This window comes from Schistocerca piceifrons, chromosome 2, assembly GCF_021461385.2.
Source record: "Schistocerca piceifrons isolate TAMUIC-IGC-003096 chromosome 2, iqSchPice1.1, whole genome shotgun sequence".
NCBI lineage: Eukaryota > Metazoa > Arthropoda > Insecta > Orthoptera > Acrididae > Schistocerca > Schistocerca piceifrons.
The window spans coordinates 1,081,052,845-1,081,065,797 of record NC_060139.1 but is presented as its reverse complement, the minus strand read 5'-3'; positions in this window follow the sequence as shown (position 1 = coordinate 1,081,065,797).

Genomic DNA, 12,953 nt, shown 5'->3' with positions numbered 1-12,953 from the left:
ATTTTTAGATGATCATGTAGCAATTCGGTCATACGCTGTACTCAGAAAATAGCATATATACAGATAAAAAATAGGTAATTCCACCATTGTTCATTACACCATGGGCAAATTCTCGTGTATGTAATGCCAATGCACTCGTGCACTCGATATGAGGGACTGAGGGGAGGGCGGGGGGGGGGGGGGGGGGGGGGGGGGTTCCACGGACAGAATATCCATATGAACTTCGATGCAAAAACTGAACCCCTTAATGAAAGTCTTAAATGTCAGTCTATGAGAGCAGAGGTAATGAAAATCTTAAAGGCTGTGCTATCGAGACGGAAAATATCAATAAAAGCCTTAAACACCATAATACAGAAATTTAGAGGAATGACCAACGGATTGAAGCAAAATTCCAGAGGAACGATCAGGACGTTAACACTAAATTGGAGAACACGTGGAAGAGAGTCAAAATGTGAGCTTCAAGGGATAAGGTAATTTAAAAAACATTAAATGAGACGAAAGAAATTCCTCCTGTAAATAACAATTATATAAAAGCTGAGCAAGAAGGCAGTGCTAGTGCCTTTTTTGAAATTCATCGATATATGTCAAATGTAAAGGTTGCTTAAACTGAAAAAAAAGAGAAATATGAAAAATCCACACAGTAACATATTGTCTAAGACATAATAAACGACGCGCCATGAAGGAATTATCAGAATGGGACAGAAAGTAGTAGATGTGGTGTTCGTGTACAGACAAACAAATGGTCCAACTAGTTAAACCTAATTAACCTAAGGACATCACACACATCCATGCCCGAGGCAGGATTCGAACCTGCGACCGTAGCGGTCGCGAGATTCCAGACTGTAGTGCCTAGAACCGCTCGGCCACTCAGGCCGGCACAGACAAATGATTACAGTTTAGGAAAACTGGAGCATTTATTCGAAAGAAAGAACTTTACAAATCGAGCAAGTCAATAACATCTCGGTCCACCTCTGGCCTTATGCAAGCAGTTATTTGGCTTGGCATTGATTGACGAAATTGTTGGATGTCCTCCTGAGGGATATGCTGTCGTCAGAATCCAGAGTGATTGGAGGGCCCTGCCCATAACGCTACAAATGTTCTAAATTGGGGAGAGATGTGAAGACCTTGCTCGTAAAGGTATGGTCTGGCAAGGGACAGGTATGAAGACTTTGCTGGTAAAGGTATGGTCTGGCAAGCACGAAGACAAGCAGTAGAACCTTTCACCACGTGCAGGCGGCCATTGTCTTGCTGAAATGTAGGCCCAGCATAGCTTGCCATGAAGGGCAACAAAACTGGGCGTAGAATATCGTCGACGTACCGCTGTGCTGTAAGGATGCCACAGATGACAACCAAAGGCGTCCTGCTATGAAAAGAAGTGGCTGTCGGCCGTATGGCGGGCGACACAGGTTAGTATTCCACCGTGACCGGGGCATCTTCAGACATCTTCGCTGTTCATTGGGGCTCAATTCGAAGCGGGACTAATCCCTGAAGATAATTTTACTCCAGTCAGTGAGGTTCCAGGACCAATCTGTCAAAAACGCTGTGTGAGGGATTTCCTTAATTTGACTCGACTGTACGAGAGTCTTAGTAGTAAAGAATTTAAAAGTATTAAAACTTCATATATGCTGTGGTATTTTTTCTCGCATCTCAATGTTTATAATATCATATCTCTTGAGACTATGTGTAGTTTAACGATGCATTTGAGTAGGTACATTCAGTGGCGAATGTGGATACTGTCTCCAAAATGTGTTGCGATGGAGGTAGTAGCAAAGAAGTGATGTAGTTGAATGTCATGCATGATACCGCAGTGTTCATCCAGCTCAGTGTCTATGACGTCATATCTGCTTAACTATGTGTGGTGCATTTAGCTCCATATGTGGATCCTCCAGAATGAAATTTTCAAAAAAATGGTTCAAATGGCTCCGAGCACTATAGGACTTAACATCTGAGGTCATCAGTCCCCTAGAACTTAGAACTACTTAAACCTAACTAACCTAAGGACATCACACACATCGATGCCCGAGGCAGGATTCGAACCTCCGACCGTAGCGGTCGCGCGGTCCCAGACTGAAGCGCCTAGAACCGCTCGGCCATCCCGGCCGGCTGAAATTTTCACTCTGCAGCGGAGTGTGCTACGTTGTGAAACTTACTGGCAGATTAAAACTGTGTGCCGGACCGAGACACCGGGACCTTTGCCTTTCGCATGCAATTGCTCTACCATTTGAGCTACGGAAGGACGACTCGACCCGCCCTCATAGCTCTACTTCCGCCAGTACCTCGTCTCCTACGAGACTGGCGGAAGTAGAGCTGTGAGGAAAGAACAAAAAAAGAAAAAAAAACATTGTCGTCATGGTAGCTCAGCGTGGTCGGTTAGATGGCCTCTGTAATAAGGAAACTAAGTTATTCGCTCAGTGATTAACTTGTACAAACGTCATCGGATGTCCGACCTGAACAAATAAAATGAATGAAAACGAACAAAATGTGATCACAAAAAGAAGTCCAGCACAAATTTAAAAAAAAATGGTAGAGCACTTGCACGCGAAAGGCGAAGGTCCCGAGTTCGAGTCTCGGTTCGGCACACAGTTTTAATCTGCCAGGAAGTTTCATATCTCAATCCTGTCTGCGAAATTTATCGCAAATAGAATTAGTACAGATATAATAAATTTAAAGTTCGTGCACGATGCAGCAGTTCTTGACGTAACCCATTGTTTATTATATATCTCCTGAACTCTTACCCCAACAGCGATTGTTGCCTGACAGTGACAGATAAGTTAATCATGTTTGGTTGAAATCAGGCCGTAGGTTTAGGAGGAGATGGGAAACACACACACACACACACACACACACACACACACACACACACACACACACACAGACCTCCGTTCTTACAATATGTATGGATGCATTAGTAAACAACAGTCAACCATAACTCCTAGACACATGTTCAAATAAAAGTTTCTTGAAATAACTGCAACCAGTCGCCTTTGTTTTGTTCTTCACTTTTCATTGTCCCATTACCGGTTTCGAACCGCATTGCGATTCCTCATCAGAAGGTACATACACTCCTGGAAATGGAAAAAAGAACACATTGACACCGGTGTGTCAGACCCACCATACTTGCTCCGGACACTGCGAGAGGGCTGTACAAGCAATGATCACACGCACGGCACAGCGGACACACCAGGAACCGCGGTGCTGGCCGTCGAATGGCGCTAGCTGCGCAGCATTTGTGCACCGCCGCCGTCAGTGTCAGCCAGTTTGCCGTGGCATACGGAGCTCCATCGCAGTCTTTAACACTGGTAGCATGCCGCGACAGCGTGGACGTGAACCGTATGTGCAGTTGACGGACTTTGAGCGAGGGCGTATAGTGGGCATGCGGGAGGCCGGGTGGACGTACCGCCGAATTGCTCAACACGTGGGGCGTGAGGTCTCCACAGTACATCGATGTTGTCGCCAGTGGTCGGCGGAAGGTGCACGTGCCCGTCGACCTGGGACCGGACGGCAGCGACGCACGGATGCACGCCAAGACCGTAGGATCCTACGCAGTGCCGTAGGGGACCGCACCGCCACTTCCCAGCAAATTAGGGACACTGTTGCTCCTGGGGTATCGGCGAGGACCATTCGCAACCGTCTCCATGAAGCTGGGCTGCGGTCCCGCACACCGTTAGGCCGTCTTCCGCTCACGCCCCAACATCGTGCAGCCCGCCTCCAGTGGTGTCGCGACAGGCGTGAATGGAGGGACGAATGGAGACGTGTCGTCTTCAGCGATGAGAGTCGCTTCTGCCTTGGTGCCAATGATGGTCGTATGCGTGTTTGGCGCCGTGCAGGTGAGCGCCACAATCAGGACTGCATACGACCGAGGCACACAGGGCCAACACCCGGCATCATGGTGTGGGGAGCGATCTCCTACACTGGCCGTACACCACTGGTGATCGTCGAGGGGACACTGAATAGTGCACGGTACATCCAAACCGTCATCGAACCCATCGTTCTACCATTCCTAGACCGGCAAGGGAACTTGCTGTTCCAACAGGACAATGCACGTCCGCATGTATCCCGTGCCACCCAACGTGCTCTGGAAGATGTAAGTCAACTACCCTGGCCAGCAAGATCTCCGGATCTGTCCCCTATTGAGCATGTTTGGGAGTGGATGAAGCGTCGTCTCACGCGGTCTGCACGTCCAGCACGAACGCTGGTCCAACTGAGGCGCCAGGTGGAAATGGCATGGCAAGCCGTTCCACAGGACTACATCCAGCATCTCTACGATCGTCTCCATGGGAGAATAGCAGCCTGCATTGCTGCGAAAGGTGGATATACACTGTACTAGTGCCGACATTGTGCATGCTCTGTTGCCTGTGTCTATGTGCCTGTGGTTCTGTCAGTGTGATCATGTGATGTATCTGACCCCAGGAATGTGTCAATTAAGTTTCCCCTTCCTGGGACAATGAATTCACGGTGTTCTTATTTCAATTTCCAGGAGTGTATTTATTCACTGTATGCAGCGGTGTGGGACTCGTGTAGCTGTGGCAAGATTTTTAAACGAAACGTATAAGCACTGAGTGTGGTGAGAATTATTCACATTATGGTATCGTTTTTGTTGCTTTACTTACAGGTAGTAGTATCCGTTGGATGGCTGTTGGTGGAATCCCACACTGCTGCAGACGATCAATAAATATTTACCATCTGATGGTGAATGGCTAGGCGGCTCGAAATCGGTAATGGGACAACAAAAATTGAAGAACAAAACAAAAAACTAGTTATTGCAGTAATTTTAAGAAACCTTTGTTCATCACAGTCGCAGTGATCCTCATCCAAAATGGATAGAAGATTTACACTTTCAAATGATTAGAGGATATACAATGACCTTTTACTACAGGGTAGTAGTCTATCTTGATTACACAGGGAAATCATTGATTAATTGTAATAAATAAAATTGTTGTTTGATCGGGATGATTTATTGTATTGCAATAAATTCCAATGCAGTCACAGTCTCCCAGGGTTTCTTCTCGTACTTTACGGGGAAAAAAGGAAAGACAGCAACCTTGTCCCACAATTTCCCCTAATTCTGTACAGTTCTATCCACTTCAGTCTCTTATTCGTATCGATGACTTTTATTTCAGACACAATGGCTTTATAACAGCCTTTCACTCCAGTCTATTGGTTTTTCCTTCGACTTATTCGCATGCTTTTTCCAGTTCACTTTGTCAAAATTTTGATCAACTTTCCAATACCGTTCATAGCAATAAATCTGATGCGACTAACAGGGTGTCCTCTCCAAGTTGAAGCAGCGGAGTCTCCGCTCATCGGACAGTTACATTTGATACAATATTTGAGGCTGTGTATTTAACTGCTGTGTACCTGCACGCTGATGCTCGTGGAAATCGCTACACGCAAATGGGGCATCCGTCGTCAACTGGAGCTGGATCACACATCACATTACTGAGCACGTGGAAACGACGAAACTGGAAAAGGCTTCTGGAGATTATGATGAACAGTGGATACTCGCTGCCAGTCTCCATTTAATAAAAACGCCGTATAGGAGACACGCGAGACAGCCGTGCATGTTTCGTGTCTCATCAGTCAGCAGAATGTCACCGAGCCTGAAGATGTCTTCGAGCGCATATGTGAGCGATACCATACTGTCAGCCAGCACTACGTGTGGTTTATACATAGGTACAACACCTCCGCAAATCAGATAGGTACTGTGCAGTAACGGATAATAACTGAAAGGTTTTGTTTACGTTAACAGCACGTACCGCTGCTTACACTCTCATGGGCATTACGGACAGCGTTATTCGAACTGTTCACCATTCAAATCGCATCACTGTATTGATACACGAAACTCTGCAATTATACAGGATGAGTCAGGGGCAAAGGTATATGCTTTAAGCTACAATACTGGTAATTCTGTACAGAAAACTTCATATGGGCGTATCCCTATTCCCAATGATTTCCGAGATCCAATACCTTTAACGTCAGTTTTGTATGTTTTTCTCGGATAATCTGAAAACCGCGTCCTCTAGCGAAAACGAGTCCCAGTAGAAAAATGGAACTGCATGACATCTCCAACAAAAAAGTCATATTCATTTTTATTCATTTGTTTATTGGGCCTAACAGTTTGCGCGAAGAGAGCGCGAGAATATTGGAAATCTCGTGCGACGCGCATGCTCTTTAGCGAACGTAGTTTTTGTAGGCTAACTGAGGTTTCCTGGCTTGACAGACCACAAGTGTCCTGTATCAAGTTTTCATCTCGAATTCCTCTACGCTACTGTGGTACGTTGTCAACAGTGACAATGTGCTGAATAATACAGAAAATATTGGGTTGGTACCTCAGTTCGTAGCGTTTTTCTGTACGTTCAGTACTACAGATACACATAACGGGTACTTTAGCTATCACTAATATATTCTCCTTCACTATTTACAACAGTCTGCCAACACTGGGGTAACTTTTCGATTCCTCGACTGCCGAAATCACGTGGTTTGGAGACGAAGAACTCGTCAGGCCAGGTTCGAAGAGCATTTTCATCCGGAAAAGAAGTTCCTCGAAGGTTGTTCGATAGAAATCGAAAAGATTAAAATCTGAGGGCGCAAGAGCAGGTAAATAAGGTGGGTGTGGAATGACCTCCCAACCTAGCTCCTGTACTCGTATAGTGCTTTTTGTCACTCTAGCAGAATACGGGCGGGCATTATCGTAGAGTAGCATCACTTCACGGAGCTTTCCTTGTTCTTGTTCTTGGACTGCGTCTGCAAGACGTCTCAAGTGTTGAGAGTAAATGTCAGCACTGGTGCTTACACCTCGGATAAGCAATTCGTAGTACATGACGCCGTCACTGTTCCACCAGATGCATAACAGGATGTGCGCAGGTTGCTGCTTTGTGTGGGCTCAACCATTCATTTATTTTCCTTTCGTTAGCATAAAGACACCATTTCTCATCACCACTAATGATACAAGGAATGGATGGTGTTGTTCAAGAGGTAACTGATGACGCGCAAGCAGAGATGAAGACATGGCCACCCACTGATTCTTGTGATTTTGGCTTAGAACATGCGACACCCATACACCCGATTTCTGAAACTTCTCCGTTGCATGAAAATGTCGTACAAGGGCGGAATAATCACAGTTAATAACATTTGCCAGTTCTCGAGTGCAATGGAATGGAAAAAATTGGATATTTGTGGCAAAGTGTCAAAGTTTCGAGAACATACCTTCACCCAAGAGTCAAGCAGTATATTGCTCCCTCCTACGTATATCTCGCGAAGAGACCTTGAGGATAAAATCAGAGAGATTAGAGCCCACACAGAGGCATACCGACAATCCTTCTTTCCACGAACAATACGAGAATGGAATAGAAGGGAGAACCGATAGAGGTACTCAAGGTACCCTCCGCCACACACCGTCAGGTGGCTTGCGGAGTATGGATGTAGATGTAGATGTAGACCAAACTCCTGAGGTCATCGGTCCCTAAGTTTACACACTACTTAAACTAACTCACGCCCATGCCCGAGGGAGGACTCGAACCTTCGAACCTCCGACGGGTGGAGGGGGGGGGGGGGGGGGAGGGGGGCATGGACCGCGACAAGACGCCTTAGCCCGCATAGAGAACCCCTAATGTCAAAACGATCGTCATTAAAAGGAGAAAACCATTTTCTTGCCATGCTTTCATCAACGACATTATCCCCATACACGTAGCAAATGTTTTTCGCTGCCTCTGCTGCTGTCAGTTCTCTACCGTACTCAAAACAGAATATATCGGAAATATCCAGTAGGTACTCCATTTTCTAGCGACCACAGCTCCACTCACTCTCCAAATAAACAATATGTAAACTGAAATAGCAACAGTGAACTACAAATACAAGATGAAAATCGATAAATAAATCCTTAGCAACCGGAATACTAACATGCAAAATAAAAACGCTACTAACTTAAGCACCAACCTAATAAATACATAAGAATGTACATTCAACCTGTTCTAGTTCGGGAGCCATTCGGAATAGGGCATATGTCCAAATGAAGTATTTCGTTCAGAAACACCAATACTGTAACCACTCAAAGCATGTAAGTTTCATATTGACCCACCCCGTATACTGGAAAAGCGATACTTATTATCTTTGGTGCAGGCAATAAGAGTAGCGAGATTGACATTCTACAGGTTAAATCACTATATCTACACCTAAACCTACATACATGCTCCGCAAGCTGCCGTATGGTGAATGGTGCAGGGTAAATTATACGACTATTAGACATTTCGTTTTCTGTTCCACTCACAAATAGAGCGGGTACGAGCCCTAATTTCTCTTATCTTTATAGCTCTTACGCGAAACTTGCCTTGGCAGCCGTTGAATTGTTCTGCAATCGGCTTCAAATGCCAGTTCTATGTTGTCTCAATAGCATCTTCCCTCCAGTACCGGTAACAAATCTAGCAGCACGATTCTGAATTGCCTAGATGTTGTCCTTCAGTCTGACCTCCTGGGTACCCTGGACACTAGAGCAGTACTGAAGACTGGATCACACGTGTGTTCTGTATCCGGTCTGCTTCAGAGATGAACCACACTTCCCTAAAATCTGCCCAACGAACCGAAGTCGATCCTTCGCCTTTCGTACTAGTGTCAGTGGCCGTTCCCTTTTATATCAGTTTGCAACGTTACGCCTAAATACTGTGTCGAGGAGTACAGTACTAATACTGCATTCGAACATTAGAGGATTTTTCTCCTTCTCGTCTGCATTAACTTATATTTTTCTACATTTGGAACAAGCAGCCATTCATCACACCAACTGAAAATTTTGTCAAGCTTATCTTTCATCCTCTTACTGTCACCTTCCCGTACACCAGATTATTATCAGAAAACAGCCGCAAGATCGCTGCTCACCCCATCTGTGAGATTTCCTGTATAGAGAGTAAGAGCAGTCCTATAAGTAATGCCCCACATTTTTTTAAAAAAAGCCATTAATATACATAGACAAACGTCCTTGTTGGTGCTTCACATTTGACGTTTGTTCTGTGCGCCGAACCGTTCTGGCAGATAGCAGATCCGTAATACAACGTCAAAATGGTGGCTACATACGACTCACGTTACAAGCAGAGAGCTGATTTTGAATTCTTGTGTGCAGAAAAAGAAACCGTGGTGAACATCCATAAACGTTTGTGTGCAGTGTATGGCGATGCTGCAGTTGATAGGAGTGCAGTAGGGCGATGGGTAGGGAAAGTTACAGCCTCGGAAAATGAAGAAACAGAGCCCCATGATCAGCCACGTTCGGGACGTCCTGTCACAGCCACTGCTCCAGAATCGTGCGGATGCCATTATTCGTGCCGACCGGAGCATCACAACACGACAATAGGCTCTGCAGTTGTCGTCTGCAGAGATCTAGACTCTCGGATATTCAAAGAGGTGCTCCCGACGGGTTCCAGGAATGCTCACAGCGGATCACAAGATTCAAAGAAAGGCCATTTCATCTGAATTGTTGGAGCGTTTTGAGACCGACGGAGGGGTCTTTCTGGCACGGATCGTTACGGGGTACGAAAACTGGGTGCACCACTTTGCGCCGGAAAAAAAAGGGCAGTCCATGGAGTGGCTTCATCCGCATTCGTCACGAAAGAAGACATTCAAGACAATCCCCCTGCCGGAGAAGTCATGGTGATAGTCTTCTGGGATTGTGATGCCAAGAGGGTCGAACCGTTTCCGACGTGTTCTATCGCACAAGAATCCAGCAGAAATCGTGCACACAGACACGTCTAAACACCTGGGAACACATCGCCAGATTGGGTTGGACATCATTGTCTCATCCACGCTACAGTCCAGACCTGGCATCCTCGGACTTCCATCTCTTTGGGCCGCTTAAATATTCTCCAAGTGGAACACACTTTGAAGATGACGAGAGTGTCAGTCATGCAGTGAAAACATGGCAATGCGTGCAGGACAAGAGCACTTACAAGCGGGGAATACATGCTCTTCCACAACGTTGGCTTACGGCGATAGAAAGTGATGGAGACTATATAGAAAAATAGGACATGGACAAGACATGTTGATGTATATTGTCACCAAATTCTGACTCTTAATAATAAATAGGTTCTGAGAAAAAAATTGGAGCTTTGTTTACTGAGCGACCCTCGTATACAGATGAATGGAAAAGAAAACTGAGAATGTGTTAGATGCCAGTCAGTTTGGCTTTAGGAAAGGTAAAGGCATCAGAAAGGCAGCGCTGACTTTCTGGTTGATAATGGAAGCAAGACTAAAGAAAAATCAAGACAAGTTCACAGGATTCATTGACCTGCAAAAACCGTTCGACAATGTAAAATGGTGCAAGATGTTCGAAATCGTGAGAAAAACGGGGGTAAGCTACAAGGAAAAGTCAGGCAATATATAATATGTACAAGAACAAAGAGGGAACAATAAGAAGGGAAGGCCAAGAACGAAGTGCACGGATTAAAAACGGTATATGACAGGGATATACTGGGTGGTTATAATTAAACTTTAGTAGTAGGGAAATGGAGGCATGAGCCCACTTTTTATATCAAACTGATATGCAAATTAATTATATTGATCAATTTATTTCACCTCACGATCACGCCCACCCTATCCCCAAAACATCAAGCCCCACTCCTGGATCACATCACTTGTTTTTTTCAGCCTGCACATGGGTCCCAGCCCCCTGCTCCCCGTTCCCACCCCTCCCCTTCCCCCACCTACATTATTAGTGGGAATTTTGAATTTTGGCAGAAATTTCGAACTTGGTGGGAATTTCGAATTTTGGCGAGAATTTTGAATTTTGGTGGTAATTTCTTTGCCCCAGGGTTGTGTCGACGTCACAACCCCACCCCCTCAAACAAAAACTGGTGGAAAATTAAAAATGGCAATGCCCTTTCTGGGACTCGAACCCTGGTTCTCACGGACAGAAAGTCCAAGACCGCCTCCCTAACACAATTATACCACTTGGAATTGCCGGGAAATGGAAACTGATGTTGACCTTTCTGGGACTCGACCCCTGGTCCTTCTGGATGGAGAGCCCAAGTGTACCCCCCCAACACATGGAAACTGCCCAGATGCATGTTAGTATACTTTATTTATTTCAGTTGGGAAAATGAAGTAAAGAGCTGTCCTAATTACGTAATTAGTCATAAATGTTGGTCCTCATGACACAACGACATGCACAGTGCTACTCAAGGACCGCCTAAAAACGCAATACAGCTCAAAAATTGACGCTGTCATACAACCGATATTATCCTGCTGGGAAAAAATTCACAATACTATACGAAACTAGTGGCAGACATATTGAAGCTCTGCCCATCACCTACAAGCTGCCGGGTAAAAGGCTGAATGTAAGGTACTATCTTTATTTCTATCTGGCGGGAAATATGTTCAACTGACGAGATGCTGGTGTAGGACAGAGAAGTGATTACCTTCAGGCATACAGCTGAGGACTCTGTCTATCGCTGTACGATGTCACAGTTCTCTACAGACTCCTAATCGACAATCACCGTGTAGCCCAGATAATCGAGACCAATGCACGCTACCACTACTGATGGAAAACATGCATAATTGTTCTATTACACATCGAAATTGTCGTGAAAAAACAGCACTCCTAAAGAACAGGCCATAATGCAAGGCATGTACTGGTGATTGGGAAAAAAATCGTCGTAACAATATCACTACCGCAAAAAATTCTGCTGTGTTATCCTCTCGGGCGCTGATGAACTAACCAACATGGAGTTGGTCTTACCCCCCTCCCTTTCTGCCCCTCGTCCCTCCCTACCTCCCTACCTTCCCATTCCCACTTTCGGTAGGAATAGATGCCTGTTCTATATTGCTGCTGGTGTGCGCTGACAGGTCCTTCTGGTGACAATGATTTACTGTCTCCAGTCTGTGAAATCAGTCAGTGATAGAGAAAGGGCAAGACGAAGAGAACACTTCCTGAAATCTGTTAAACGTATTTCTTGGAAACACTCCACCCCTCTGGAACAGAAACGAAATTCCGGAGAATGCTCCAGATCGCTTTTTCAAATGGCTAGCTGCTCCACCGAGCGAGCGCCTCGCGGTTTTTCAATGGCCCACCGCCGTTCCACGACAAATGGTGTCTGCTTTATAATTAGAAGTTATGAAGTGTGACATAACACGGGACTTGCAGTAACACCTATTTTTAAACACGCAATCATGAGGATAATAATTTAAAAAGTCATGATTCCATATGAATAGACACATTCCGATTTCTATTAGTTTTATGAGCAAAATCGGTGCAGTTTAGAGAGAACTTTATGCATCCAGACTTTAACCAGTCATACCACTCCTTGTAATAGAACCACCTATTTTACAGCGACTCTTCCGAGATATCGAAAAAAACAAATACCACTGCGTGTTGACACCAAGCATGTTACACATACCCACGTATCGCCCCATTGGGGCACGGGGCCAGTGCACCGTTTGCATAGATCTGTGTAAAGTTTTATGGGCTGCACTGGAGGAAGAACATATCCAGCAGACTATCATTCAGAAGAGAGGATTCCTAAATTGCTCCTTCATGATCAGTGCAACACATCCAAGCTGGTGAAACCTTCCCGTCTCCTCTATATCTCTTTTCTTACGCAACCTTCCCTTCTACAATAACCTATGAAACCCTCCCTTAGGATTTCTACCTCTTGCTTAATAATAACAAATGAAATCTTCCCTTTGAAATTAATTCTCTTTTTCAATCTTCGCATACAATTTTAAATGCTGCTTATTAAAAGTGATTTTCTGATTATTTCGACGAAACATAGAATGTGTCGTCGTCGTGGCCCTCATTCGTTACCTGCAATAACCCAAAACTGTTCCTTACCTTTTTTTACTGTTACTGGATCGCCATCTGACTGCTACATCGAACTGCGACATGAATATAGTTACTCTGTTTTACTATACTCTATTAGCTGCTGGTGGGCTGTCATAATAAGTGGCTGTATTTATTAGCCTACCAAAGCTGACGT